This window comes from Lepisosteus oculatus, unplaced genomic scaffold (genome assembly GCF_040954835.1).
Source record: "Lepisosteus oculatus isolate fLepOcu1 unplaced genomic scaffold, fLepOcu1.hap2 HAP2_SCAFFOLD_103, whole genome shotgun sequence".
Classification (NCBI taxonomy): domain Eukaryota; kingdom Metazoa; phylum Chordata; class Actinopteri; order Semionotiformes; family Lepisosteidae; genus Lepisosteus; species Lepisosteus oculatus.
The window spans coordinates 376,969-399,064 of NW_027167655.1; the positions used below are offsets into that span (position 1 = coordinate 376,969).

The following is a 22,096-nucleotide window of genomic DNA, read 5'->3' on the forward strand; positions in this document are numbered from 1 at the left end:
TCTCGAATCACTCCCTACAGCTGTAAGGCGCCTTGAAGCGTGCACCCCCAACATTCTTCTTTGCGCATCTGTGAAAGGTAAACTCTTGAGCAAACTCTGAACCAGCTCTAAGGAAACTAATCCGATTAGACGTTACTTTGACTCATCCTTTAAGTGACCTTTGTTAATTGGAGAAATCAATGATTTCGAATGAATTCTGTATGCGTTAAAAGACAGCTATACACAGAAAACATGCAGGAAACTGCTCATGATGTTTCCCGAGCCGAAACACAGTGCGTTTTTCCAAGCCATCTGACAAAGCCCGCCCACTGAAAACTGCAGCAGATCGTGCAAAGACGTTCAACTTTGTAACTACTGCACGCACAGGAAGCAGAATAAATTCCTCTTTTCAAACTGTCAAAGGTTTGCTTTGCGAACGCTGCAGGACATCGCACAATCTCTTTTGAACGGGGACAAACGATTTCTTTTGAGGCGCACTAAGTACAGACGTTTAAAAAGCTCCACTCTTGCCGACCATGCAGCATGAAGAAGCGCAACCTAACGTTTGCATTCCTAGCACTGTTGCAACCTAGCACTGTTGCATTCCGCGCATCAGTAGCTAAGAGAATATCATTTAAGGCTCTTGTTAATGCTGTTTCAGAAACCAGACTGAAATTTCTCAAGTATATTATTTGAATCCAGATACGATTGACGTTGGGCAACAACTATTCTCTCAAAACTTTTAGATTGAAATGGGACCTTTGAGACAGGCCTGTAGTTGTTAAGAACTTGTGGATCCAAATTTGACTTCTTAAGGAGCGGTCTAACAACCGCTACCTTAAATTGATCAGGTACAACGCCTGACGCAAGCGATGCATTCATCATACTAATTATAGGTCCTGCCAGTCCTTCGGGGGAATCTTTGACTAGCTGAGTGGGTATGGGATCTAGCGAACAGGTGGTTGACTTTGTCTTACGTCTGTGTCCATGAGTCCACCATAAGAAGAAATCTGAACAGGAGTGGTGATCATGCGAGGTCACCACGGAGGAAACCACTGCTCTCCCCCCAAAAAAAACCACCACTGCCCCTCTCAAGTTTGCTAAAGACCACATGGATGTTCCACAGCAACTCCTGGAACAATGTTCTGTGGACAGACGTGACAAAAGTTGAACTTGTTCAACTCAAAATCAAAGGATTCTAGCTTTCTCCCCTTGCAGGCATTGGACACAGAGAACCTCATGGTTTTCCTAAAAATCATTTGTTATGTTCCCTGGTGTTCCAAACTTAGTTTTAATCAATTTTAATTTGTTATTATGTTAAAAACAGGGTAATAAGTTTCTAATTGGACTATAAATAATGTCATATTGTCTGCTATAAAACTGATGTTTTCATCTCCATTGTAGAGATTCTAGAATCAACTAATAGAGAATTAAAATAAAAAAGGGCATAAGAAGACATTACCAATAACGACCACAAGATGGAGATGTTGTCTAGACATTACCAACAACGACCACAAGATGGAGATATTGTCTAGACATTACCAACAACGACCACAAGATGGAGATATTGTCCAAAGAGGCAAGAAGGGCAAAGCCGCGATAAGGAGATTGCTGTCAGAATGCACATCCGGATCCCAAACAGAATCTCTAGTCAAATATGATCATTTGTGAAACAGGCAAATGAGTCTCTCAGGTGCCCATTGCTCATTTTCAGACACATTTATGCAATACTTTCACCATGCGTTGAGCAATAGGGATTAAAGATACCAGAGGTAAGGTTTAAAAGTGATTCTGAGGTGCAACACATCAGCGAAACAGCTAGGCATCTGAAATGCGGGGTTTGAGAGCCCTTCAGGGAACACCGTACCCTAAAGGTACCAGAAGTCCACTAGTATAAGCATTAAGTCACTGTCAGCCCTGTTGCAATGTGATTGCTACATATCTTCATTTCTTTGGTTTATAAGGAGTAAGAGTGCAGGGGGTCTAAATCTGCGATCCAGTGTGTTGAAGTATTTCACAACACTACCTGTAGCCCGTCTGGAAATAAATCCTCATTCTGATTATTGACCTGGGCATGTACCAATAAATCACTGAGTATATATATATATCACTGTGTTGAAGCTAGAGACCTGTATGTAATAATATGATGCTAAAATGTTATTTTCACATGTAAGAAAACCGGCTCAGGGACGCCAAATATGTAATGTTGCCATAGCAAAATTAAATGTAGTGGCTCTCTGAAGGCACCAGTTCTGTAGGGTTTGGGCATTTACTGAGACAATTATTAATTGTAGCAGTAAATCACAAAGTTGATTCTTTTGATGGCTTTAGAATCCAACCATGTGACATAACTCAAACAACGCGCACACACAGGTACTAATACACGAGGATACATTTATTAATACATAAAATATGCATGTAAACCTAACAGATCTTATTGTTCGTTTTGTTTTGCTCTGCTTTGCTTTGTTTTGCTTTCCATCGCGTTGGTAAGAGCGTAAATAAAAAGGCGATTCCTGCGTCGACCACTAATGTAAGAGCTATTTCAAGTGCGCCGTGGTGCGGCTTTTCAAATGCTTAACAGGATGATTTTGCATGCACGCGTGCTTTCATGCAGTCGTGTGTGCAACCATGTCTGCTTACGTGCAAACGGGCGTGGTTTCATGTATGCAAAAAACTTTCCTGGGCTCTTCTGAAGCACATAAAATTATTTGGAGATATACATTTGTCTTATTTTCCTCTTAGGCTCTAGAATTGATAACTTTTATTTCATTTTTGGCATTTTTCATCATTTTCCAGAAAGTGGTTGCAAGCCCGATATCATGCGAAGAAACTTCAGGATTCGGGGATCAGTCAATGGATTTTCTTCAAAGTTGGATTTTTGCACTCTGTGGACCAAGAGATGTTGTTCTATAATGTTTTTTTTCAGATTTAAAAATATCATTTTTTCATGGAGCTTTGAATGGGATGGATTCGCCCTCCTTTAGCCAGGACAGAGCTCCAGGAGCCTGGGTAGGATTCTAGCTTTCTCCCCTTGCAGGCACCTGGCACAGAAGACATCATTTTTTTCCTTAAAATCTTTTTTTTTGTGTTCCTTGTTGTTCCAAACTTAATTCTAATCACTTTTACTTAGAGATTATATTAAAAATAGTGTAATAAATGACTGATTTCACTAAAAATAATGTAATATAAAACTGATGTTTTTAACTTTATTGTAGTGTTTTAGAAACTACTATGTCTTCAGAAATGGTTATTTTTTACTCCTAGGAATGAAAGCTGTTGTTATATGATGTTTATTTTCAAATTTTGAAAAAATCAAAGGATTCTAGCTTTCTCTCCTTGCAGGCATCGGGCACAGAGAACCTCATGGTTTTCCTAAAAATCATTTGTTATGTTCCCTGGTGTTCCAAACTTAGTTTTAATCAATTTTAATTTGTTATTATGTTAAAAACAGGGTAATAAGTTTCTAATTGGACTATAAATAATGTCATATTGTCTGCTATAAAACTGATGTTTTCAACTTCATTGTAGAGATTCTAGAATCAACTAATAGAGAATTGAAATAAAAAAATGGCATAAGAAGACATTACCAACAACGACCACAAGATGGAGGTATTGTCTAGACATTACCAACAACGACCACAAGATGGAGATATTGTCCAAAGGGGCAAGTAGGGCAAAGCCGCGATAAGGTAAAATCATTTTTTGGAAGAGATTGCTGTCAGAATGCACATCCGTATCCCAAAGATAATCTCTAGTAAAATATGATCATTTGTGAAACAGGCAAATGAGTGTCTGCTACAATATGATTGCTAGATATCTGCATTTGTTAGTTTTTAAGGAGTAAGAGTGCAGGGGGTTTAAGCCTGCGATCCAGTGTGTTGAAGTATTTCACAACACTACCCCTAGCACATCTGGAAATAAATCCTCATAATGATTATTGCCCTGGGCATGTACCAAAAAATCAGTGAGCATATACATATATCGCTGTGTTGAAGCTAGAGACACAGAATAAGTGCAAACACATCCTAAATACAGTGTTCCTGCACCTTTGACCTCGTCCAGAATGTATCGTTTTTTGAAAGGGATTGCTGTCGGAATGCACAACTGAATCCCAAACAGAATCTCTAGTCAAATGTGATCATTTGTGAAACAGGCAAATGAGTCTCTCAGGTGCCCATTGCTCATTTTCAGACACAATTATGCAATACTTTCACCATGCGTTGAGCAATAGGGATTAAAGATACCAGAGGTAAGGTTTAAAAGTGATTCTGAGGTGCAACACATCAGCGATACAGCTAGGCATCTGAAATGCAGGGTTTGAGAGCCCTTCAGGGAACACCTTACCCTAAAGGTACCAGAAGTCCACTAGTATAAGCATTAAGTCACTGTCACCCCTGTTACAATGTGATTGCTACATATCTTCATTTCTTTGGTTTTTAAGGAGTAAGAGTGCAGGGGGTCTAAATCTGCGATCCAGTGTGTTGAAGTATTTCACAACACTACCTGTAGCCCGTCTGGAAATAAATCCTCATTCTGATTATTGACCTGGGCATGTACCAATAAATCACTGAGCATATATATATATCACTGTGTTGAAGCTAGAGACCTGTATGTAATAATATGATGCTAAAATGTTATTTTCACATATATTAATGTAATAAATTATTGCTTATGCTTTATAAACAAATCTAATTAAAATAAAAGCTTAAGTTTTGTATTTATCTTGTACCATAGAACATGATTTTCTTTGTATTTTAAGCCCACAAAGTGTCCTTTGATCTCTATTCTGTGGTAATCCACGATGACCCCGTTCTTCAGGTGATTCATCATGTCCTCCCTCGCCTGTTGAGAGGCCATCCTGATCTCTTCTGCCGTGGCGTGCTTCATAAACGCCCTCTTCAAATGAGCAGGAAGCTGATCAAAAGTATTCAGGCACATCTTGCACACCAGGGGAATCCTCGCGGGTTTCCTTTGAAAATAAATAATACCATCTGTGTATAGAAACAAGCTAAGACTGATTTATTAAATTATCCTTAAAATTCTCTCTCATAGTTTGAGCATAATGATTTTATTGCATTTATATAAGAATTGCTCATTGCTCCAAAATAAATAATGGTTTCATAAAAAATTGAACACTTACTTGGTCTCAGTCACAGACTTTCCAATAGAAGCCATTGTGGAGTTCAGCAACTGCAGGTCCTAGAAGTGGGGAAGGAATTTTAAAAGAGAAATTGAATTACAATACAGAAGGAATGGCTGAGGGTTCACTGAAATATATAAATATACAAATTCCAAAGACTGAGTCCATATAGAAACAACTACTTTTCATTTTCAGTATAAGAAAAAAAAAACATTATCTTCCAAAGCATCATAAAATTGTCCCTTCTTCCAGACTCTACTTCTCTCTTGTAGTAGTACAGCAGACCTTTCCAGGTGAGCAGATCACAGAGTCCGAAATGAGCTTCCTCCATCAAGCAAAGTACCTGAACATGACTCTGTCTTCATAAAAGCGCCCCTGTAATAAAGAAATTAAATCCAAAATCAAGAGGGCAGTTGCCTACTGATTTCGTACTAATCGTACTTGTATAGTTGTATCTATACAAGTGCGATTCTAGAAATGCTCACCAGATTACGTTTTAAGAAGGAACTGCGCCTCAGGTTCCGCCGAGATCGTAACTCGGATGGCAGGATTCAGAGTCCGGAGTGCGGACTGATGGCGCACGGAGGGTCCACATACTGTGGATCCCTCAGTGATCTTCCGCGTATTCAAACCGCCAGCGTGTGACTCCCCTGTCCCCGTGACCTCATTGCTCTGCTCTCTCCTCTGTGCAGCCGAGCCCGACTCACGGTAAAGTGAAAAAAAAAGATGCCCTCAACATGAGATTTACTCTGGAGCGAGGATAGATGTTACCTTTTTATCATTGAACAGGATGTATGTGATGTGGCGACTAGGTTCAATTTTGTATCCTCTTTAAAAGATTAAGGACTGGGGTGAGCGTGATTTACCACCCTTTCAGCTAAGAACCCGACTTGCGCACCGTTTAAGCTGCATAGACTCGGTCATTTAACTCTTCTCCATTAGCAGGGTTAAGGTTAAAGAAAAAAAACATTGCTGACTTCTTTTTTTTTTGCCAGCCGCTAGCGCTGATTATCAAGGTTTGTATTTCATGTTTTGCAAGTTGCATCCATTTTAAGAAAAACAAGTCGCGTTAAAGACAGGAAATGAATATTTGCAAGTCTAGCCGTAGGTGGTTGTCTGGAAGGACCAGTTCTGTTTGAGAAGACAGAACAAAGAAGGCACTGCTGGGATTTGAATCCAGGATCTCCTGTTTACTAGGCAGGTGCTTTAACCAACTAAGCCACGGTGCCCCGGGAGCACTGTCCTTTTGCAGCCACTTGGACACACCACTCAGACACATCTGCATTCGGTGTGTGCTCCGCCTGCTCGCTGAGCAAGTTGCCACCTTTACATACAATAGCAACATCAACACCAAGAGAAAGGATGACAAATGGCTTTTATCTGGAACTTTTGATGTCCAAGGAGCTCAATGTGCTTTCTGTGTACAACAGGGCCACTGAACTCCACACTGGCCAGTGAACCACAGCAGTGGCTTGCTGGCTTGACATCTCCCAAGGAAAATGTTGAAATCACATGTGGAACAGGAAAATGACCCTCGAGTACGTGGGGAAAAAAAGAAAAAGATCATCTGGAGCGCGCCAACCCATGTCCGGACAGCCCAGTTTTGTCGACAAGGTGGCTGAGTGGTTAAGGTGATGGACTGCTAATCCATTGTGCTCTGCAGGCATGGGTTCGAATCCCATTCTCATCGGTCTCCATGACTGACACGTATGCCTGTTCGACGTCGGCCCTCCTGTTGTTTGCTCCGGTGCTAGAGCTGTACATTTTCTAGCAGTGGCTGAACATGGTATAGTAGGCCAACGTCGGTATCGAGCAGTGACAGTAACAGTACTTACTGCGCCCCATAAGAAATCGTTTGTCCCTGTTCAAAAGAGATTGTGCGATGTCCTGCGGCGTTCGTAAAGCAAACCTTTGACAGTTTGAAAAGAGGAATTTATTCTGCTTCCTGTGCGTGCAGTAGTTACAAAGTTGAACGTCTTTACACGATCTGCCGCAGTTTTCAGTGGGCGGGCTTTGTCAGATAGCTTGAAAAAACGCACTGTGTTTCAGCTCGGGAAACATCATGAGCTGTGTCCTGCATGTTTTCTGTGTATAGCTGTCTTTTAACGCATACAGAATTCATTCAAAATCATTGATTTCTCCAATTAACAAGGGTCCCTTTTTGAACCTGCGAGAAGCATTCTTTCAATGTAACAGATTTACTCCGGGGAAAAGCAGCATGACATTGAGAGTAGCTCAAGCTTTCAGCACCTGTATCGGACTGCGTGTTTGCAGACACCGCTCAGAATCCCCTGTAAGATTCTCCTTCAATTCCGTTTTTCAGTGCTTTAGCTCTTTCAAAAGGCTTCACTTTGCTAGTCACAATCCAAGGCTCATGACAGCATTTGAAAACATTCGCCACTGCGTTGGCCGGGAATCGAACCCGGGTCAACTGCTTGGAAGGCAGCTATGCTCACCACTATACCACCAACGCACACCCACAGGAAGCCTGCAGGACACCACCAGAGAATGCTTTATTTAATTTTTTTTTTATTAAACAGAATTTACAAATACAAATACAACAAGAGGATCAGAGTCATGTACAAGAGAAAAAAAACGCAGCAGAAAAAAGCATTTAACTACCAGAGGTAATTAAGTAATTATGTGATCAAATTGTATATTTTACACGTATCATATTTTCCTTGCTTTAATATTTCTCAATTATTTATAAACTTTAGTTTCAACATGCATGCGTTTCCTGTAAAAAATAAAACTCAGCACACAGTTTTTCTTTTAACAACATTTCGAGTACCTCTGGCATTCATGAAAAAGACATACACAAAAGCAAATAACTAACTCTAAGACTGTCTAAACTATTGAGTTTTTCAAAGAACCAGAACTATAACAGTCCTTAACACTTAACTACACCATTCCAAACTAACACTAAAGAAACACTAGTATATACTGGTATAACAAATATAACCAAACATAATCATTAACTGAGCAGTCACTGGGAGCAAATCTCCTTCCCGTCCACAAAGGCCCTCGCTCCCACAAAGTAGGCTCTCCTCCCCTCTCTTCTGGCAGCTTCAACCTGGGGCCACAGCTGGTTCCTGGTACTCCTGTCCGCGGCAGACAGGTCCTCTGCAAACCTCAGTTTGTTCCCATTCAAATACTCATTCCCCCTCGCCGCTCGCCACAGCATGTCCCTCGCCGTCCTCTTGGTGAACTGTATTATAATCGATCTGGGGCGCACTTGCCCAGACATGTTCGCTCTCCCGAGCCTGTGAACAAAGTCAATGGCCGATATTACGTCCTCCTGGTCCGGCAGGGTCCTTTTACAGATACCCTTCACTGTTGCAACAAGGTCCTTATCACGTTCCTCTTTAACTCCAAATAATTTTAAATTCCATCATCGACGGTATCTATCTACATCGTTCACTTTCAATTCAAGTTCTTTAATATGCTTTTCTTGTTTGGTATTTACTTGTTTAAGAACTTTTACTTCACTCTTTAAGTACGCTGGGCAAACGTCCCGAGATCGAATTCTTCCGCGACGGGGGTACCTTTAAAGCGGAGACGACGGCACCGAAAATTTTTGGCGCGCCCTCTCTTTAAAGCCCTGGCCAAATACGAAGACAGTACGTACAGTTATAATTCAAACGGAATTAAAAACTACACATCCCAGTTACCATGGTGGTGCTTGTGATCATTGCGTTTAACCAACGAAACAGGGCGAAAAATCAGTCACATGACTTTGGGGCAGAGTTTCGAAAGCTTAACCTCAGCAACAAAGCGAAATTTACACGATAGGCTACCTCAAACTGTCAGTTACACGACTGTGTATGTCGCTTAAGCCACTCCTATTTGGCATTTTAGTTATGGAGGCGAGACGACGCCCCCCCCCCCCCTCTGGGTGCCTGATTTGCCGCCATCTTTAACCGCTTCGTGTCCAAATCGCAGTAGCTACGCGTACGAAATAAAGTTCATCCCAGCTACAAAACATATATATTTTTGTGGTAAGAGGGAGCAAAACATCAGTATTTACTGCTATTAATTAGTGTACGATTTATAGTTGAAATCTGAGCCTAAATATAAAGTTAAAATCTCGACAAAGCAATGTAGGAAATACAGAGAAAAGAAATCCTTTCTGACATCTAAAATCAGTTTCGATCAAGGTCTCTAAAACGAACAAGAAAAAGAGGATTTTCGGAGGGCAATTACGCTGTGTTTATATAGGATAAGTGATCTATGAGCAATCTAATTTCTTGTTCGTTTAAAACAGTGAAATGTCAGCTGCAAAAGATCGCACCAGAAACAGCACTCTCTCTGCCTGTCATAGACGTTCAGGAAAGGCTGAATGAAGTCATGTCAAGAACAATAATTCGGTGATCAATAATAACAGTTGTAGGACAAGAAACAAAAGATAATGAAAACTTCTTTAGGCTAAAACTCAAGTTCATTCTACAAATTAAGGCAAATGAAAATTCAGGATGTTAAAGTGCTAGAGGTGTAAAAAATACAAAAATGCACATGAGTAAAAAGTTTTAGAAATGGAGCAGGTGTTGCTTTGAAATAAGCAAACAGAAAAAAAGCCATGACTAAAGTGCAGAAGAGGGATGCAGGAACACTTGCTTAGATATACAAAAAAAATCACAAAAAGGTGTATGTTACAAAAGAACATGCAAACATGTTCATCATGTACATCAATTTCCCTTCACGATCAATAAAGTCTTATCTATAAACATGAAACAGAGTGAGGAATCAGAAAATTAGCATGCATAAAAAACAGCAATTCTGTCAATAAGTCCTAAATGAATTAATAGCAACCATGGTTTCATGGAGGGCTTCTCAGATAGTTGGGCATTCAGGTAGATTGCCAGGTGAAAGGATTTGTAAACATACTTTGTTAAAGCAAGTCAGTTTTTTCTGCAACACATAAAAGACATTTTTCCAAGAAAGTTTAGCCTTTGTCACTAATGAAACCACTAAATAAAGACATAAATATAGAAATCTTAAGATTTTGTTATTCAATGTTGGTAGCAGGATGAACTGTGCTAAGTGTATATTTTGTCGCAGCTTTGCTGCAAGATGTTAACAGTGAAAAAAGGTATTTAGAAATGAGTTATTTCAAGAAGAAAATGTTCAGAATAATTGCAAATCTAGCAGGATAGAGAAAGCACAGAAAACAGGCAGTTAGATTGATCAGATTAATATGAAAAGTTATTTAGCAAAGGGAATGAGAAGAGTGACAAACTAGTATGCTTTAGATCTTTTTACAGTATCTGGACCAGGGAAAACTGATCATGTTTCTCTATAACAATAATAAAAAACTTTATTTTATATATCACCTTTAAAAGTGGCATCTCAAAGCAATACAGTAGATATAAAAACAGATAAAAGGACCACAGATTACAAAGTAAATACATATAAGAAAGACAAGCAGTTAGAGGTGCTACCAAAATTAGAAAATGAAGCAGATACAGACACTAAGTCTTCTGAAAAGAAAGGTTCTGAGGTTAGATTTAAATGCACTCAGGGTACGTGACTGATATCACTGGGAATACAAATTGAGAGCTCTGGGGTGCAGCTAGAGAAGACCCTGTCACCCACAGAATGTAGATGTTCTTGAGGACAGCTAGAAGACCAGAGTCAGACGGACAAAGGTGGGGAGTAGACAGATAATAAGCCATATACTGTAGGTACTGAATGAGGATGAGGATTTTGAAGTTGACTCAAAACCTGATAGGTAACCAATGCAAGGACTTGAAAACAGGTGTAATGCATCCCTGATAGGATTCTCGCTGTCATATTCTGAACATATTGAAGATTGCTCAGTGTGGATTTAATTTCCCCAGTGAACAGGATGTGCATTTATTAATTCTAGAAAAAAAAGCCTTTCTTGATTTCTCTAGTTCTTAGTTTCTCTAGTTCCCTTTAAAATAAACTATTATTCCACAATGCAGATTATTATATGGACAGTATTTACACATGATATTTGTGATTTAAAGAAATGAACACAAGCAGCTTTTCGAGATTTAAGTGTTGGCTGAGTTATTGCAGGATAAAAAACTAGAGATGTTGGTAAGAAGATAATTTTGGGATAGCTGAGGAATACACTGATAACAAGAACACTTCCTAATGGGGTTAGGCATACTTTTGATGAAGATGATGAAGTTAACAGACTGTATGTTTACATAGATACTGAAATGAGGATTGTATTTTAGATTTTGTGTAGTTGCTAGCATTGAACTGTGTGTTGGATGGACATGAATTGAAGGAATGGGCAAACATCGCTGATGCGGATCCACAGAGCCAGCATATTAAGATGTTTATAATTAGAGGCAATTTGTTTAAATAACTAGGTATGGATACTGATGTGCAAGAGAGTTGGAAAGGCTGTTTACTTAAGCCAGCACTATAAAATATTTTATTCTCAGTGAGATGCTGCCATTTCATAGTGGGTTTCTAACACTGTGTATAGTTCAATCCACACAGTGCCTTTACTTCAATCCATTTCTAATCTCTTTATCCAGTACAGAGGATTTGGAGCCTATCCCAGTAAGCAACAGACACAAGGCAGAATACACCCTGGACATAGCGCCAGTCCATCACAGGACAGACAGACACAAACACACACACACCAGGGCCAGTTTTCCCATAAACCAATTAACTTACCAGTATGTTTTGGAGTGCAAGAGGGAGTCATATCACACATATGGAGAAAAACCATGTAACCCAGAGAGAACATGCAAACCCCACACACACAGGATGGGACCTGGGACCCCAGTGCTCCAAGATAGCAATGCTAACCACTTTGCCACCATTATAAATGGATGGATATCTTAGTTATCTTTCTAGTTCACAGGTTTGCATGCAAAATTTAATTTTGAAAGCCACTGAGACATCAGGTACTACTGTTGTATTTATGAAAAAGAAACAAAACAAAAAGCATACTAACAACTGTGCCATCCTACTCTTTAGTTAATACAATTTATTATTTATAAATAGTTAACATTGTTAGCAAAATATTTTGAATTATATTTAACCCTATTTTTTCTTTAGTTTTGTATTTAACTTATTATATGATAGTCAGATTTAATGTATATTTGAACAATGAAAATATATTTTTACAAGATGCGGGGGAAAGTGCAACAAATTATTACAGTGCTAAATTTAATATTGATTGCTAATAGTTTATGCTAACACCTAACTTTCTTAATTAGATGTATTTAAAACAGTGAACTAAGTGTAACATACCATTCAGAAATACAATCGAGAATAGTTTTGTGGTGTTTGTATGGATGAAACGTTTCTAAAATGTATAACGTAACAAAATTAAAGACGATTAAAATCTGTAATCTTTCCACTTGTAATGTCATTAGACAGAACAAGACGTTTCTGCTTTGTCTAAGGATGGTATCAAAAAGTAGTCTAGGTGGTGAGAAAGCTGTGTTTAATGATAATTAAGTGACTTAAAAGTAAAAAGAGATGGTTCATATTGCTTGATTAATTTTAAAAACTAAGTTATAAATGCAGACGCGATCGCTGCCGTAAGCGCTCCAGGCAGTAGAACGTTCGTTCTGTACTGCTGCGCTCCGCGCCTCCTCCCTCTCTCGGTGCCGCGCCCCTCTCTGACGGAGGGCAGTGGGCGGTACGCTATTTTCAGAGCCTCTGATTGGGAAAAAAAGACCTGCTGATCAGTTTCACACACCAGGAAGAGAAAAGAATGGGATTTTTTCTCTTCGAAACGTGTGTTGTCTTTATGAAATTCGTGTATTTTAAACGTTTAATTAAGAAGTAAAAACCTTACAGCGTACACAAAGATTCTGAGCTGATCACGAGGAAGAAAAATCACCCATTTTTCGCGCATAAAAAGTGGTTTTTAACTCTCGAAACCTGTTTTTATATGTTTTAAAGTCGTGCAATGTCTAAGTTAAGCAGGAAAACATCATTATATCTCATTATTTATTTATTTTTTTTAAAATTTAAAAATCGTTTGCCCAGCCTACTTTAAGTCTTCAACCTCTTTAAACACACAGTCCATGGACTTTTTAAGACTTTCGATTGCGACTGTATTAGATCAAATCACTTCCTTCAGCTCACCCATGCTCTGTGCCATCATGTTGAAGATGTTGGTCTGGAGCTCCTCCAGCGTCAGGTCGCCCCTTCCTCTCTTGGCTGCCGGGGTTTTCACAGGTGTGCTGGGCAGGGACTCCGGCTCTTCCTCTGGCAGCTGAGTCTCACTTGGGCTGCGAGCGCTCGCGTACGAGCGCATCTCCAGCACTCTTTCCACGTCCCCTCCAGCTGCTTCACTTTTCCCTTTAGTTGCCATCAATTTTCTTGTAGTGCTATACATATACGATTGAGGTTTCTTAGACTTCTCCTTCGAAGACCCAGCACTCTCTTTTCTTTTCCCAGTGTTACTCATATCGAAATTCTTAAACCTAAAAAAAATCGTTTTTTTTTCTTTCAATTATAACTGAAGTTTAAACAAGTAGTGTTAAGTCCTTATTTTTCTGTAGTCAAAAAAAGCAAAAATTAACATTTAGGTCATGAAAAACTCAAAAAAAATCCTCAACCACTAAACTTTACCTCCCACCTGAGCGCCATCTTGAACGCCCCTACCACCAGAGAATGCTCACGATTTCGGAAGCTGTCTCCGGGACGTGCTGATTCCACACATCCTGAATAAATCATGATATTGTTAGTTGCTGTAGCTAGACGTTCAAATGAGTTTCATGGCCAGATGGACTGTTTCCTCCAGCGGTATAGTATTGCAGTGAGACAGCACGATGCCTGCAAGACTATGTCACGCTAAACGCCACAGATTGTGTTTGTCCGTTCGTGTCAGTCATCCTGCAGCCACGGGAAGTGGGACACAAACATCCCGCAATGCTTTCAAGACGTTAGGATTTGTTTGTGCAACATCCGAGAAGAGTACTTGTGGCTTGAATGTGAACTGTACATGCCCGCCCCCTTTCCTCTGTAGTGCATGAGTTCCTCCCGGCATGCCCTTCGTCATTGTTCTGTCATCTTGTATTTAAAGGGTTGTATTTCTGCTGCTGAAAAGAATCAACGGGTTTCTTTGTTCCCAACGGAGCCCTTGTCTGTCATGAAATTCTTCAAAACCTCAAGCTAGAAGAAGACGACAAATATGAAGCGTTACAGCAACGACATGCCATGAGACGATTGATAACGATTTCCATAGGATCCCCGCGGTTGCCTGGCAACCGTCAGCTTTGCGCAGTGGCAGTATCGTAGCCTGTGAGGGTTAGCCGAGGCGTGATTATTGCTAGTTGAAAACTTTTCCCAATACCCCGCTTCCGCCGGTTTGCAATACAATCGGCGAAAGCAATTTTTGACAGTCTCGTTAGAGACTGAGCAAGGTGTTTAAAGACAGATTTGGTCATGGTGACATCATGGTAGAAAGAAGCGAGCTTGTTCCCAGTGGGCATTGATTCGTCGAATATACGTATATTTACGGCGAACGTACGGCTATACGTATATATACGTCGCCTCAACGTCGAATTGCAACCGTAAAATTGACGACATTAACAAACGCATATATAACGTCGAAAACACATCTAACACAGTGCCTGAGGCTTTTTACTGTATGTATCGTGTGTGCCGCAACTAGGAGTATACGGCACTCTGCACAGTGTACGAAGTAAATTATTTTCGCAGCAATTAATTTACACGTGTATAATAAATATAGTAAATATAATAAATTAATTACTGCGAAAATAATTTACTTCGTACACTGTGCAGAGTGCCGTATACTCCTAGTTGCGGCACACACGATACATACAGTAAAAAGCCTCAGGCACTGTGTTAGATGTGTTTTCGACGTTATATATGCGTTTATTCATGTCGTCGATTTTACGGTTGCAATTCGACGTTGATTATACGAACCCAGCATATTTTCCGGTTATATACCACAATGCATTGCTAGTATTCGTTGGTCACCATTTTGGACACGTTTTTCAAACGTAGAAGTATATCCGCAAATATCTCAGATATCCTCTTTTGACGAGTAAGTATGAACAATAATAATACTATCTGAATACATACAGATCTTTCTTAATATTATTTTGATTAAAATAGTATGTGAATAAGCAAAAAAATGGCACATAAAATAGTGTGAATGGGGAAGATGACACAAAATCGTTTTGCCGTTTCTCTTATTCTTATTCTATGTTGTACTTTCAAACTTTGGGTACTCTTTAATTAGGACAGACTTTATTGCTCAACTGCTATGATGCAAGCCAAATTTTATACATTTATTTCAGCTTTGAGCTTAGTAAACCGTTCATTTTTTAGATTATACTAAAGAAGATATTAATCATCATTTATTTGGGAAGTAATATTATATAATTTTCTCCTAGCTGCGGTGCTGAAGTCCCACCCTACATCAACAGAAAAAGAAATAAAGGAGCACGCAATGTGTTACTTGAAGAATGCATATGCAAGGCAGGGGGCCAGGAGATCTGGACTCTGAAAATAATAGGTTTTTGGTTCTAACTGTTAGGACAATTAGACAGGGTTTGCAAACAGTGGACAAAAATCGTCTTAACTTCCATTGTAATATTATTTTTTCTTGGAAATATAGAAGTTGTACATTTTAAAATGTATATTTGAATCAAAATGTGGTTTTGAGTTAGTGTGTTAATGTAATTAGTTTTGTGTTTGTCATTACTATACTGTATATTGCCATGTTACCAGAATTTGTAGCTGAAGTTTAAGACTAGTTGTGTTTTTATGATTATTGCCCATATGTTGATTGTTGATTGATTGTATACAATGTATAATTTGAAATACATATGTTTCAGGTGTGAATGTGTATTTTCAGAATACATTTCTAAACCTAATCATTGGCTTGTTTTACTTGTTTCTACACCTATAAAATCTATCTTTGATGTATAATAGACCTCTACCCATATACGTATAATAGACCTCTAATGTTATCCGTATAATAGACCTCTAACCATATACGTATAATAGACCTCTAAAGTTATACGTATAATAGACCTCTAACCATATACGTATAATAGACCTCTAAAGTTATCCGGAACTCCAACCATATATGTATAATAGTCCTCTAAATTTATCCGTTTAATAGAACTCCAACCATTTATGTATAATGAACGTCTAAATATAGACGTATAATTGACGTTTAACTTTAGACGTATATTAGAATTTCATTCTAGACGAATTGTAGACCACATTTAGACGTCTAAGATATGCGTTTATTAGACGTATATTATACGTCTTTTGCCCACTGGGTTACGTCTCAACAGAAACGCTCTTTAGCTCTTTCAGCTTTATGCAGAGAACATCGTCTGTCGAGATCACTTTTGAGTCAGCGCGAAACGCCGTGTGCTGTCAGTTTGATTTCATATTGCTCGTGGCGGCGCCCGGCTTTTGTCTGTCAAATGTTAGGTTGCACTTCTTCATGCTGCATCGTCGGCATGAGTGGAGCTTTATAAACGTCTGTACTTACTGCGCCCCATAAGAAATCGTTTGTCCCCATTCAAAAGAGATTGTGCGATGTCCTGCAGCAAACCTTTGACAGTTTGAAAAGAGGAATTTATTCTGCTTCCTGTGCGTGCAGTAGTTACAAAGTTGAACGCCTTTACACGATCTGCTGCAGTTTTCAGTGGGCGGGCTTTGTCAAATGGCTTGGAAAAACGCACTGTGTTTCGGCTCGGGAAACATCATGAGCAGTGTCCTGCATGTTTTCTGTGTATAGCTGTCTTTTAACGCATACAGAATTCATTCGAAATCATTGATTTCTCCAATTAACAAGGGTCCCTTAAAGGATGAGTCAAAGTAACGTCTAATCGGATTAGTTTCCTTAGAGCTGGTTCAGAGTTTGCTCAAGAGTTTACCTTTCACAGATGCGCAAAGAAGAATATTGGGGGTGCATGCTTTAAGGCGCCTTACAGCTGTAGGGAGCGATTCGAGACGATTCGTGGCGTGTGCTCGTTCCCATATACCGTACGCCTCGGGGTGCAGTGCTAGGATGACGTACAATACCGCTTGGGCACGTAACGGCGTTATATGCAAGTTCGGGACGTGAGGGTTTTCGTTTGTTCGTTTTGTTTTGCTCTGCTTTGCTTTGTTTTGCTTTCCATCGCGTTGGTAAGAGCGTAAATAAAAAGGCGATTCCTGCGTCTACCACTAATGTAAGAGCTATTTCAAGTGCGGAGTGGTGCGGCTTTTCAAATGCTTGCGGGCATTTCTCTGTTGTTGATTCTTTTTTTGTGTGTAACAAAGTGGCATTTTCATGTCCGGACGGGGAGACTTTATCATTCCGACATGAAGCCACCCTTAAGTCCTCTGAGGCGTGTCTGTCTGCAAGGCTTGTATTTTGGAAATGTTTTTTTGAAACGGAGAACGACTTTGAAATAGGCTTCCGCCGGCGGCTCGCGATCCAGGTAAGATTGTAGCAAGAACGCAGCGGCGGTGGGGCTTGCTGTAGTCGTGGCCGAGTGGTTAAGGCGATGGACTAGAAATCCATTGGGGTCTCCCCGCGCAGGTTCGAATCCTGCCGACTACGTTGTCCGCCTCCAGTCGGTGTGTTCCGGCGCAAGCAAAGAAGCGCGCCTCCTTGCTGTTCCTGGTGGTTTTAAAACGCCCAATCGCTTAAACCCGCTGCCTTGGAAATAAGTTCTTCAGCGTCCGCGAATGACATTTTGCAGCTGGAAGCAGATGTCGACGCGTTTTGCACAGAGCACCAAAAAACCGTCTTTTTTGAAGGCTCAGGCACTGAGCATTGGTGGTTCAGTGGTAGACTTCATGCCTGCCACGTGGGAGGCTCGGGTTCGATTCCCGGTCAATGCAGTGGCTTTTGCAGCGAGCAGCTCCATCACTTGCATCCCCTTGCAACTCGCAACTGCAAACCCACTGAAGCTAAGTAGGTGCGAGCCAGGTCAGTACCCGAATGAGGGTGAGCTACAGGGAAAAACAAAGCTTCCAGCTGGAAGCGGTGTTAATGGTGCCGGCGGGGGGGCACTCACCCTGAGGTCTGTGCGGGTCCTAATGCCCCAGTATAGTGACGGAGATGCTGTGTTGTAAAAGGGCGCTGTCTTTTGGATGAGATGTAAAACCGAGGTCACAGCGCTCTGTGGTCATTAAAAATGACCACCAAAACCTTTGACAAAAGCTCTTGGTAATTGATGGTCTTCAATAATGCTTCTCCTTTAGGTACATTTTAAATCAGCTGAAAAATGCTGTGAAATGGGGGGGCACTTCAGGCCAGTGTAGGATTTGGGTTACAAGAACCATGAAACTGCACGAGAAAGCCCATACACTGAATTACACGGCTTTCTATTCAAAGGAGGGCAAAAGAAATTCCCTGAGATCGATTTTTTGCAGCACAGAGAGGATTGATGTCATGAGGCCGGTTAGCTCAGCTGGTTAGAGCGTGGTGCTAATAACGCCAAGGTCACGGGTTTGAGCCCCGTACAGGCCAGGTCCTTTTCTCCTCTCTTACCAAAGCTGTTAGGTTCCTTTCCGTGGTGAGATGGGTTGTCATGCAACGCAGCCACATAGTGCCGACAGACAAGAGTGTTGCGGGAGAAGAGAAAAGTGTTTGAAGATTTAAGAGTGTCTTAGGTGGAGCCAAAATCAAGTGTCACAAATGCAAGTGGTTGGATTTCCAATGTTTAATATGGTAAAAATAAGCAGAAGTTATCTGCCGGTCCGGCACAGTCTGCCATGCTTTTGTCATATACTGTAAAGTGGTGTCGAACTGGGTGTCGATCTGGAGCCTCACCATTTGCATATGTGAGGCTCCAGTTATACATCGAGTGTCACATTAAATGACAAAAATGAAGAGAGTTAAAGCAGCTGGAGAGGTTTTCTTACAACTTTTGAGTTGACACAGTTTTGGAAAATGTTTCCTTCACGCTGCACTGTTCAACATAGGCAGCCAAGAGTCTCCAAAACAAAACAGAATTGACAGATAGGAGAAAATTCCCACTCGTCCTGAAGTTGCCAAAATCCAGCAGGTGGATTTTGGGAACGGCATACAGACCCCTGACACAAGTGGTCTGTGCCAGGGGTCTGTATGCCGTTAACCATGCCGCCATACCAGTAGCACCACCACAGTCTTAAAGGAAACCGGTGTAACAACATGTCCGGGTAACTTGTTCCATTCACCCGCAGCTCTTTGTGTAAGGATGTGCCACATATGTGGCGTTTTTCACACAGCAGCTGTATCGACGAGCGGTGAAAAAAGTGTGGTGGAAACGTCGGACCCTAAGGTGGTGACTGCATCGGAGACGGCTGTTAAGACACTGACCAAAACCAAACGTGTCAAGCCTTCGGAGAGAAATAATAACACGCCTAAAGACTTGGTGTTTGGTGATGTGGGAGACTCAGTGCGGTATATTGCACAGTTAGTATCAAAGGTGGGCACTAATGAGGTGGATAAAAAGCGGGGTTTAGAGAATCTAAGAGCCGCTTTAGCAAGTGTACATTCAGTGTTTCCAAAACCGATCCAGGTTTACGCCGCTAGACTCTTAGACGTTTTTTCTAAAGAAGATGCTGATCTAACCTCTGGATTTCGTTACCTGATAATGCTATTTCATGGTGCACTGGCGAAGACCCACCGGGATAAATGACTAAACATGTGCATGGTGCAGTCCAGAGAATATTGGATGAACTTTCTCCAAACATCGGGGCGAATGATTTTGTACAGCTGCGTTTGACTGCGGGTGGTTTTAACAAACCCTTGTTCTCACGCAGGAGACAACCCGGAGAATTAAATGCTGCTGATTTTTTAAGCCACATCTCAGACCTCTTACAGAGCCACACAGAAATTCTCACCGATGACAGCCTCCGATTAGTGGTGACGATAGTTAGGAATATGCAGGGGGGTGCCCGTCGAAGATTTAAATCCGTTCTGGGTAATTGCTCAGAAAAAAGCGCACCTTATCGACTTACATTACACGGGCGGTAATCTGTGTTTCACCAGGAGTGTGTACGGTTTGTTGAATGAAGGTTGTACCAATGGGGAAATGTTACAGGGCGCTAAACGAATGCACAAAGAGTTGGGTTTTTCAGAGAATCAAAAAATGAGTTTGTCAGACATTACCGCTTTTGAAAAACATTTAAAGGTGGTCATTAAAATTTTGTACCACGACCAGGGTGATTGAAAATATTTTACAACGGGGCCCACACCACCTAATTCTAAAATACTTTTTGTTCTACTGCATGAAGAGCATTTTTATGGGGTTTTAAATATTAAAGCTTTTGTGGGGGCGGCATATTTTTGCACTAACTACCATGCGGCGTATAGCCACAAGAACGCACACGCCTGTGTTAAAGCTTGTAAAACCTGTTTAGATCCCCAGTGTTGCGAAATTGATGCAGAAATTCAGAATTGCCCGGCCTGTAAGGTCTTTTGTCGTAGCTCTCAATGTTTGGCGAGACACTTTCGGAATGCAGCGACGGGTGTTAGTAAGTGTGAGCGCAGGGTCTTTTGTGAGAAATGTGAGGTTTATAACCTCTCTAGTCACAAATGTAAAGAGAAACTGTGCTCGCATTGTAACAACGTGATCGACACCCCTGACACACATTTGTGCTACATACTGCCTTTGGACAACCCCAAAATTTCAAACAAGTACATTTTTTTTTACTTTGAATGCATGCAAGAAACGGGGACACACATACCAAATTACATCCATGCCCTTCATATTAACAATAAACGAAGCTGGGAATTTTATGGTGAAACTTGTCTAAAGGATTTTGTGTGTAAATTTATCGATAGACGTTTCAAAAACCATACATTCATATCGCACAATGGCAAGGGATATGACAATTACCTAGTAATCAGACAGTTGTAAGATGAAAAGATGGACGTTGAACTAATTAATCAGGGTGGTAAGATAATGTGTATGACCGTAAAAGCTCTGAACATCAGATTTATCGATTCTTTAAACTTTCTACCTATGAAATTAAGCAAACTGTCGGCCGCCATGGGGTTCCCCGGGGGTAAGGGTCATTTTCCACACTTGATGAACACTTCAGAAAACCAAAATTATGTCAGCCCGATGCCGCCGCCAGAACTTTACGGCGTTAACTACATGCTGCCGAGGGAGAAAGCCGAGTTTTTGGTTTGGTATGAAGAATGCAAGGGAAGTGTGTTTAACTTACAGAGAGAGTTGAAACGTTACTGCCAGTTGGATGTGGCAATTCTAAGAGAAGGCTGTGTCAGGTTTTGGGACGAGGTCATGAATATGACCAGACAGACACGCGTGACTGAGTCAGGGGCCGCCTGCGTTGTGTGCATCGACCCCTTTCAGTTTGTGACCATCGCGTCTGCATGGCCATGTTCAGACTTATGTTTTTACAGGAAGAGACGATAGCGTTGCTACCCCATGACAATTACCACCACCAGCAAAAACGATTTTCTACACCCAGCATTCAGTGGCTTATGTACATCGAACACACAGAGCCCGTTAAAATCCAACACGCGTTAACCACGGCCGGTGAGTTCAAGGTTGGTCAAAGCTGAAAGCTCAAAGCTGAAATAAATGTATAAAATTTGGCTTGCATCATAGCAGTTGAGCAATAAAGTCTGTCCTAATTAAAGAGTACCTAAAGTTTGAAAGTACAACATAGAATAAGAATAGAGAAATGGCAAAACGATTTTGTGCCATCTTCCCCATTCACACTATTTTTATGTGCCATTTTTTGCTTATTCACGTACTATTTTAATCAAAATAATATTAAGAAAGATCTGTGTGTATTCAGATAGTATTATTATTGTTCATACTTACTCGTCAAAAGAGGATTGCTGAGATATTTGCGGATATACTTCTACGTTTGAAAAACGTGTCCAAAATGGTGACCAACGAATACTAGCAATGCATTGTGGTATATAACCGGAAAATATGCTGGGTTCGATATTTTCTCAACGTATGCGTTTATTAATGTTGTCGATATTATGGTTGAAATTTAACATTGATAATACATCACGGCTAT

The 22,096-nt window shown here is 40.6% G+C and overlaps 4 non-coding genes across 4 annotated transcripts; 3 read left to right on the forward strand and 1 right to left on the reverse strand.

Moving 5' to 3' along the window:
- Positions 1-7,523: 7,523 nt before the first annotated feature.
- Positions 7,524-7,595, reverse strand: trnag-ucc (transfer RNA glycine (anticodon UCC)). Its single transcript has one exon. It is a non-coding gene; the product is annotated as a tRNA-Gly (tRNA).
- Positions 7,596-14,339: 6,744 nt separating this feature from the next.
- Positions 14,340-14,481, forward strand: LOC138225787 (U4 spliceosomal RNA). Its single transcript, XR_011184258.1, has one exon. It is a non-coding gene; the product is annotated as a U4 spliceosomal RNA (small nuclear RNA).
- A 3,100-nt stretch (positions 14,482-17,581) lies between these two features.
- Positions 17,582-17,663, forward strand: trnas-aga (transfer RNA serine (anticodon AGA)). The gene has a single exon. It is a non-coding gene; the product is annotated as a tRNA-Ser (tRNA).
- An 841-nt stretch (positions 17,664-18,504) lies between these two features.
- On the forward strand, positions 18,505-18,578 carry trnai-aau (transfer RNA isoleucine (anticodon AAU)). The gene has a single exon. It is a non-coding gene; the product is annotated as a tRNA-Ile (tRNA).
- Positions 18,579-22,096: the final 3,518 nt, after the last annotated feature.